This window comes from Myotis brandtii, unplaced genomic scaffold (genome assembly GCF_000412655.1).
Source record: "Myotis brandtii unplaced genomic scaffold, ASM41265v1 scaffold1184, whole genome shotgun sequence".
Taxonomy (NCBI): domain Eukaryota; kingdom Metazoa; phylum Chordata; class Mammalia; order Chiroptera; family Vespertilionidae; genus Myotis; species Myotis brandtii.
Window position 1 is genome coordinate 436,116 of NW_005354109.1, and position 8,946 is coordinate 445,061.

General features: G+C 42.4%; 1 pseudogene across 1 annotated transcript; it reads left to right on the plus strand.

The window, feature by feature from the left end:
* Positions 1-355: 355 nt before the first annotated feature.
* Positions 356-1,569, plus strand: LOC102247884 (annotated as a pseudogene). The gene has a single exon (XR_001359986.1). The product of XR_001359986.1 is annotated as a glyceraldehyde-3-phosphate dehydrogenase-like (transcript).
* The last annotated feature ends 7,377 nt before the right edge of the window (positions 1,570-8,946 follow it).

The following is an 8,946-nucleotide window of genomic DNA, read 5'->3' on the forward strand; positions in this document are numbered from 1 at the left end:
CATAGGGGAGGTTCGGTCAATTTGCATGTTTCTCTTTTATTAGATTAGATGAATGGTATCATAAGATTATCTCATCTGAACCTAATTATCTCCCAAAGGCCCCACCCAGGAATACCATCACACAGGATATTTGGATGTTCAACATGAATTTTAGAAACACAAATATTCAGTCCATGATAACTGATGCTGAGTATCAGTTGAAACTTCAAGCTCTGCTGCAAAATTGACAACTATGCTTCCTTCCTCTCAAGAGTTACCAACAGGAAAAAAAAAAAAAGCCCATCGGCTCTCTGCTCCTCCTGTTCGTCAGACAGCCTTTCCTCCTGCAGTGTGCCAGCCACAACCCTGAGACACAATGGTGAAGGTCGGAGTGAGCGGATTTGGCCGCATTGGGCACTTGAGTGTCAGGGCTGCTTTTAACTCTGGCAAAGTGGATATTGTTGCCATCAATGACCCCTTCATTGACCTCAACTACACAGTCTACATGTTCCAGTAGGATTCTACTCATGGCAAGTTCAAAGGCACATTCAAGGCTGAGAACGGGAAGCTGGTCATCAATGGGAAGTCCATCTCCATCTTCCAGGAGTGAGATCCCGCCAACATCAAATGGGGTGATGCTGTGCTGAGTATGTTGTGGAGCCCACCGGTGTCTTCACTACCAGCAAGAAGGCAGGGGCTCATTGGAAGGGTGGAGCCAAGAGGGTCATCATTTCTGCCCCTTCTCCGAATGCCCCCATGTTTGTGATGGGTGTGAACCATGACAAGAATGACAACTCCCTCAAGATTGTCAGCAATGCCTCCTGCACCACCAACTGCTTGGCCCCCCTGGCCAAGGTCATCCATGACAACTTTGGCATCATGGAGGGACTCATGACCACAGTCCTTGCCATCACTGCCACCCAGAAGACCGTGGATGGCCCCTCTGGGAAGCTGTGGCGTGATGGCCGAGGGGCTGCCCAGAACATCATCCCTGCTTCTACTGGCGCTGCCAAGGCTGTGGGCAAGGTCATCCCTGAGCTGAATGGGAAGCTCACTGGCATGGCCTTCCATGTCCCCACCCCCAATGTGTCGATTGTGGATCTGACCTGCCGCCTGGAGAAAGCTGCCAAATACAATGATATCAAGAAGGTAGTGAAGCAGGCATCAGAGGGCCCCCTCAAGGGCATTCTGGGCTATACTGAGGACCAGGTGGTCTCCTGCGACTTTAACAGTGACACCCACTCCTCCACCTTTGATGCTGAGGCTGGCATTGCCCTCAATGACCACTTTGTCAAGCTCGTTTCCTGGTATGACAATGAATTCGGCTACAGCAACAGGGTGGTGGACCTCATGGTCCACATGGCCTCCAAGGAGTAAGAGTCCCCTGAACCACCAGCCCCAGCAAGAGGAAGAGAGGCCCTCTGCTGCTGGGGAGTCCCTCCCCCAGAACGATCCCCCGACACACTGAGAATCTCCTGACCACCGTTTCTATCCCAGACCCCCTGGAGAAGGGGAGGGGCCTAGGGAGCCCTGTTTTGTCGTGCACTATCAATAAAGTTCACTGTACCCAGCCAAAAAAAAAAAAAAAAAGCCCATCAGAATCATAAAGAAGCTGCTGCTTTCAACACATATGTGGAGGTTGACTCAAGTAGAATGAATCTTAAAAGCAGATTTTCTAAGTTCTAAATTTGATGTTGTTTTTCACCCCTTTACTAAACTAATCATTCTGTGAGCTGCTGGAGTGCTGCTGGCTAGTAGAACAGTCTCACCAGAAGTCTCCCTCCACCCTTCCCTGAAGCATCCAACAATGTGGATGCAGGGCTATGAAGTCCTGGCCCAATCACATCAACTCATTACTCTGAAAGGCCATCCCAGTTTCAGAACTCTGTGGGACTGATTGAAGCCTTTGTTGTGAAAGAACCAGAACCCAACTTCTTTGTCTTCCAATCCTTTCCCTGTAGGTGTTAATTCCAAGAACACTACCTAATCAACCTACTGTGCCAAATTTCACTTGGAGTCTGCTTCCCAGGGAGCATGATCTGCAACATCAAAAACTTGAAAACAAACAAAAGAGAATTAACAAAGCAATAAATTCTTTCTTTGAAATGATGAACCAAAGTGATAGACACTAGAAAAACTAATCAACAAATGCAGAAAGCACAAACTTTAAATATCAGGGATGAAAAATGGACATCTTATAGATCCTAAAAGTTAAAATTATAATAAGAAGATATTATGGACAACTTTATCCCAATAAAATCATAAATTTTGCTAAGGACTTATTTTTTAAAGAGTACAACTTAGCAAAAACAGTCAGAAGAAATAGAACCATGAAAAACATTACTAAAAAATTCAAAACAGAAAAATAATGAACAAATACATTAATAAACACAACTAACCAAAATTTACAAAGAATTCAAATATATAAGTCATAGAACCAGAATTTAAAGATCTGCCCAGTAAAAAAAAAAAAACAAGAGGTTCAATGGTTTTACAGTGAAGTCTACCAAAATTTTAAGGAATAAATCACTTAAATTCTATACAAAATTCTTGAGGGTGGAAAATGAAAGAATGCTTTCCAAGTCCTTTTGAATCTAGTATAACATTGGAATAAATATTATATGATAATATAAGAAAAAAGTAACAAGTGATTAGAAGGAAAAATCCTGAATAAAATAAAGGAAAATGTAATCAGCAGTAATCCAAAAAAATAAGTGTTGCTTGTGGAATTGGGGTCCTTAAGGTGTCTTGATAAAAGCATTTTGTTGACCATGCATGGGAGCATAAGGTCTGGTGGTAAGATTTATTGAAGCTGCAGCAAACAAAAAGGACTGTCCTGGGTTCAGCTCTGTCCCACTATGGAAGAAGTCCAGTCTTGTCTTCAATACCAGAAGAAAGGCCAGGAAGCAGAAATTCCGTGCCATTGAGTCAGTCTAGTTCAGACTCTGTCCCCATCTGGCTAGCTTGGTCTTGTTCCCTGAAGCACTACGGTTGGCACTGTGTTGCTCTACCCAGGCTTGCACTTGGAGCTTCTGCTTGGGGCCCAACTGGCTACTAGGCCCACATGGCTTCTATGGAGAAAGAATGCGTGAAACGATGGACAAACCAATATGTGTTACCAGGAGAGAGAGGGAGAGAGAGAGAGAGTTTGATATCTTGGGCTTGGGATGAAACAGGTACTCTTTCAAACAAATCAATCAATTTCTCAATCCTTCATGAGCTTGTGCTGGGCCCTCCCCTAACCAATGAGTTTCCTAGATTTCTGGGTTCTGGGTCCCTTTACTAATCTGATATTTTTTCCAGGATAGACACTTTTCCCTTATGGTTGGCATCTTGGCTTCTATTGCGCATGGCTCAACAGGAATTTCTTCTGCTGTTTTTATTCCTCCCTGAGTAATCCCAGCTAATGACCTGTGACATCCTTCCTGGCCACTTCAGGGATTAGGTCCTGAGGGTGGATGGAGGCTGCAGTGGTCTCCTGAGAAGCCTATGAATGCTTCAACTTCCTAGGGAAGCAGACTTATTGTTCAATTCAGCTACCTAGTTTATTACACTTAATGTCTGATTCCTTTTGTTCCCTCTCTTTATTAACACTAACTAGATACTGTTAACATAAAAAAACCATTGGAACCTGTAAAGAATTTTTGTGAGTTTATTTAAGCCAAACTGTTCACATATGCCAGGAAGCAGAACCTCAACAAATTGAGATAATGCTCCAGAGAATGGCAGGGTTACATTTGTATTTATACATTGCAATCAAAGGAAGGTCATAGGTAGGTTACATAAAATTCATTGGTGATAGATTAAGGAGGAGGGATAAAGCAAAGCAGGGGAAACCCCTGGGATTGGATAAAAAGTAAAATGATGGACACACACTTATGTGGGTGCACGATCAATTAACATGATAATGAAGGAATTTGTGGTATCTGTCCTGGCGCCCAGTATATTTGGTTGTGCCCTAGGGGCTCCAGAAAAAGGGAAGTTACAAGTTACCCAGACATTTCAAGGGTATGTTATCATAGATGCAAAAAGACAGATAGGCTCAGTTAAGGTAAAGGTTGACCTTGTCAGTGAAGATACTGGCCTAGGATGTAACTGCCCACCATAACTGCTTTTAAAGTTTAATTTCAGACCATCCTTTGTGGTTACTTTAGGTCTCTGAGTTTGCAAGACTGCCATGCAAGCCTCCCCTGAGCTTGTCAGGTCAGCATGTGCCCCCTTTCATCCACAATACCTATGCTAAAAATAGGATATTTGAACATAACAAAATCAATTCATGTAATTTATCTATATAATAAAAGCCTAAGTGACCATTACGGCAGAATGACTGGTCACTATAATGTGCACTGACCACCAGGAGCAGACACTCAATGCAGGAGCTGCCCCCTGGTGGTCAGTGCACTCCCACAGGGGGAGCAGATGCTGAGCCAGAAGCCAGGCTCATAGCTGGTGAGTCCAGCGGCGTTGGCGGGAGCCTCTCCTGCCTCCGCAACAGCGCTAAGGAGTAGCGAGCTGAGCAGTAAGGAATGAGCAGGTGGGTGGTAAGGAGGGAGGAATCTCAAATTGCGAGAGGGATGTCCAACTGCGGCTTAAGCCTGATCCCCGAGGATTGGGCCTAAGCTGGCAGGCAGACATCCCCCAAGGGGTTCTGGACTACGAGTGGGAGCAGGCCGGGATGAGGGACCCCCCAATGCACAAATTTTGTGCACCAAGCCTCTAGTATTATAATAACAGATTAAAGAGATATATCAGTTACAGCTGAAGAAAATGCAATTGATGAAATTTGCACTATTGTCTGATAAAAACTCTTAGCCAAATACAAATAGACTTCCTTAACCTGATAAACAACAACTAACAATATCCTACAGTAATAATGAATCCTAATGGTGAAATAATAGTAACAATTTTTTAAACACACAAATTTGAGAATGAGACACAATTTCACTGCCTCAAATCAACATGGTAATAGAGGTCCTAGTCACTGCAGAAATACAATACAAAGGAATAAAAAAGAAGATGAGGAAGAAGACATGAATCACACATTATAAAATTATCTTTATATAATTGTTATATAATTGTCACAAATTATATAATTGCTTAGTCCTCTGTTGAACTGAAATGTGTATGAGCAACAGGGCCAGGATTAGGGTAAGGCAAGTAAGGCACTCTCCTCAGTTCAAAATACGAAAGGGAGCACTATGAAATTTGACAGTTAAGTTTTATAATTATAAATTATGCAAAAATATTTGGTGAAAAAACTTATAAATAAAGACAAGTCATTGCTTGTTTTAAGACCCTGTGTAATGCAAGAGGAATAGTTGTTTCTAATGAGCCAGGTTCCAGCCACAGTTCTGTCACATCACATGAAGGGGGTTAATGAGGGCTAAAAATAGCATGGGAACAGGTTGGGCAACACAGAGCTTTATATGTAGTTATAATTGATTATTCTTCAGCTTTTATTAATATTTTCTACTTAGTTTCACAAGTGAAATTTGTTTATATTTGGGAGCGCATGTTTTTCTTTTGGCCTCAGGCTCAGGCATGGCTCCACATGGCAATGATGAAGAACTTTGATCTCCTTGTCCCTGGGTTTCCCTCTACCTCTGTTTGTACCTGAATTTATTAGACTTCATTCCTTTCCTAGCTCTGTCCCTCTGCAATAGCCTCTGGAGTCTCCTTTCCCCAACACAATTCTGAGTACAGAATGGCAGACCCTAGGGAATTACGAAGTAGGCAAAGGTGTTTTCTAGTACTTTTTATATTACTTTCCTTCCCAATTATGCTTCTTTGCCACTCACCAACAATAATTTTTTCATGATATTTTACCTTTTTATGATCGCTAAACATTCAAGGAAGTTGTGGAATAAACTCACTCACTGAAGTATGATAGGCTGTAATCAGCCAATTAGGCTCTACGTACTCTGCGCAGAAAGAGTGTGTGTTTTATAAAAATCAAAATTTTGCTAGCTCAACTAAAATACTAAATATTAAATCTCAAGTATCAGCCAGTGGGTGAACAAATGAAGCCTTACTACTACCCTTTAAAATTTTGTAACAGTTACCTCTTCTTGAACCAGAAAAAAAGCCAGCTTTACAATATAACACCCTAAAAAACATAACTTTTTCCCAAAAGGCTATAGAAGATAAAAATTATTTTCTCTTTTAGCCTTCTAGGTTTTCAAACTGGGATCCTGTATTTGGATTAAAGACATAATAACAAGAGAAAAACAAACAATTTATTAGCATGTGTCTCATGCATACATGTGATAATACCCAGAGATGAATAACTCTAAGAGGTGATTTGAACCTGGGTTTAATAGTGAAACAGGAATTTTTAGGGGTGGAAAAGACAGGTTTTAGAAAATTTTAGAAATCAAGGGGACCATGGAAGAAGCACAGGGCTACAGGGCAGCAGAAGGTACATTTCCATAGAATAGGGAAGCCAAAAAGCTGCAACAGGTGCATTTCCATAGAATGAGGGAGCTGGGAACAGCAAAAGGTCTATAATTACAAAATAAAGAGAAGGAAGCCCTTCATCCAGAAGGAGAAGAAGAAAGCTCAAAGGAAACAGGAAAACAATAAGGAAGGAGGCGGGGGAGAACTTCATATGTCCCATGTGAGGTTTGACCTTTGAGCCCAGGAGTTACTATAGTAACCAGGCTAAGGGAATAGTGATCAATCAGAGGGGATATCAGGGCACAAGGATCTGTAGCCTTTATAAGCCATAGGGAAAAGGAACTCGGTGGGACCCTTTCCCCTCCCTACATGAGAGTCCATTCTGTGGGACTCTTTCCCCTTCCCCATGTGGGAATCTGTACTTACTCTTCAATAAATTTTCACCTTTGCTATACCACCTTTGTTACAGAATTTACCAGGCGACCGAAAAATACACAGGAGTACTTGGAGCTTCAGGATAAACCCATTTATTTTCAGATGTTTCACATGTACTAGTACAGTGACTCAGGGGGTCAGTTCTCCAAATCCTGAGTCAACCAATATGGAGAAGCTTTCTCTTTATACCCTTCGGTTTCTTTGTTTTCTATCTGTTTCCTAACTACCAGGCTTTTGTGGTGGGCTTCCACAGCCCCTCCTGAGTCAGTTAGAATGGAGAAGTTAGATTGTATCTAAATGCCTGTCTGGGTGATGTCAGTGACGCCCCTGTAGCTAAGCTGTTACATTCTTCATTTATGGCCCCTCTGTAATTGGGAGGAATTAGGTAAGCAGGTCTTGCTAGACCAGATTGTGGAGAAAGGGGCAGTGACTTTAATTATAGGCTATCAAGAATGTACATTAGATTACTGGCACAGATTCAGATTGCTAGCCCCCCAAAAATGTCTTATTTTCCCCATCACCTTCTGTCCATGGATTCATTCTTCGACTCTGGTGGACAAAGAATCTGGGTTCCAGTCCAAAAATTCCATTTCAATAGCACCTTACCAAAAGAATAGTGAATTTCTAGAGAAGTGAGAAGATAAAGAAAAGACTTTGACTTTCTAAGGTGGTGAATTGTGGAAAAGAAAATATAGGGAAAAGGAAAACTAGTGCTAGATAAGGGCTAGTTTTAGCAAGGTTTGTTATGGAAATTCCCCTGGTGCAGCTGGGGAGACAGAGGGAAGCTAGGTAGTCAGGAATCAGGACTTTGGTAACAGGGAAATAAAACCTGAGATCCCAGCGAGGTGAAGTTACTCAGGCACCCAACTGGGCGGAAAAGTAAGTGTGTGCACATGAACTTTAAAATGTATTGATATTGCTAAGACAGGCAATGTGCAGATAATCAATAACAAGGCAGTAAGGCATATAAACCAATCCCAAGGATGTTGCTAAGGCAGAATTCTTTGAAAAGACCAATCAGGACCTAGCAAGGCTGTATCCACCCCCTATATTAAAAAGGGTACGCTTTCTCCCCACCTCCTCCTCAGCAAACTCGGGGCTCCTATGGCTGTCCAGAGATGGGCTCCCTGTGCCAACATGGCTTCTGGCCATGTAGGGCTCTACACAAGGACTAGTAGACTTTTTTAAAAAAATATATTTTTTAATTGATTTTTTACATAGAGGAAGGGAGAGGGATAGAGAATTAGAAACATCAATGAGAGAGAAAAATTGATCAGCTGCCTCCTGCACATGCCCTACTGGGATGTGCCCACAACAAAGGTACATGCTCTTGCCTGGAATCAAACCCGGGACCCTTCAGTCCGCAGGCTGACGCTCTATCCACTGAGCCAAACTGGTTAGGTGTTATACTAATAAGTTTAGTTAGTATAAGTTAGTATAAGCAAATTCCATTTTTTTATTAGAGTGAATTTTAAACTTTACTTAGAAGAGGAACTTAATTTGTGTGTGTGACCCTGATAAGTAACTTGTAACTCCCTGTGTGTGCACTCCTGACAAATAACTTGTAACTCCTGACAAATAACTTGTAACTCCCTGCGTGTGTATCCTGATAAGCCCAGAAGGCCACCGGAGCACACTGATATGAGACACTGAAGAAGCCCACCCATGGGGCATAAAAGAAGGACTCTCACAGCAGCAGTTAGACGCCTGTCTGCCCTCCACAGACAAGACATTCTCCTTTGCCCCTGGAAACTGCCGCTCCTGCTCTGCTTCTGAGCCCACACTGTTAGAGGCCTCTCTTCGTGTCAAGAGACCGAGCACTCTGCAGCTACATACCTGACGACCTCCGTGTGTCTCTGTCAGTGAGTGTCTCCGGGTGGCCTGCCAAGGACTGAAACCCATCAGCTCTCTGGTAAATAAACCTGTGTGATTCTTGCATTCTGTTTGTCTCCTTTGTCTTCTCTCTTCTTAGTTTTGGTTAAGCTCAGCCTAATTAATTAATAATAAGTACCCTTTGACGTCTGTATTGGTATATCCAAATGAGGCGCACCGGGTCACCTGTGCATACATTCCCATAGAAGTGGAACATTAGGGCAGGACTAGTAGACTTTAAAACCTGACTATAACATGAAAAGG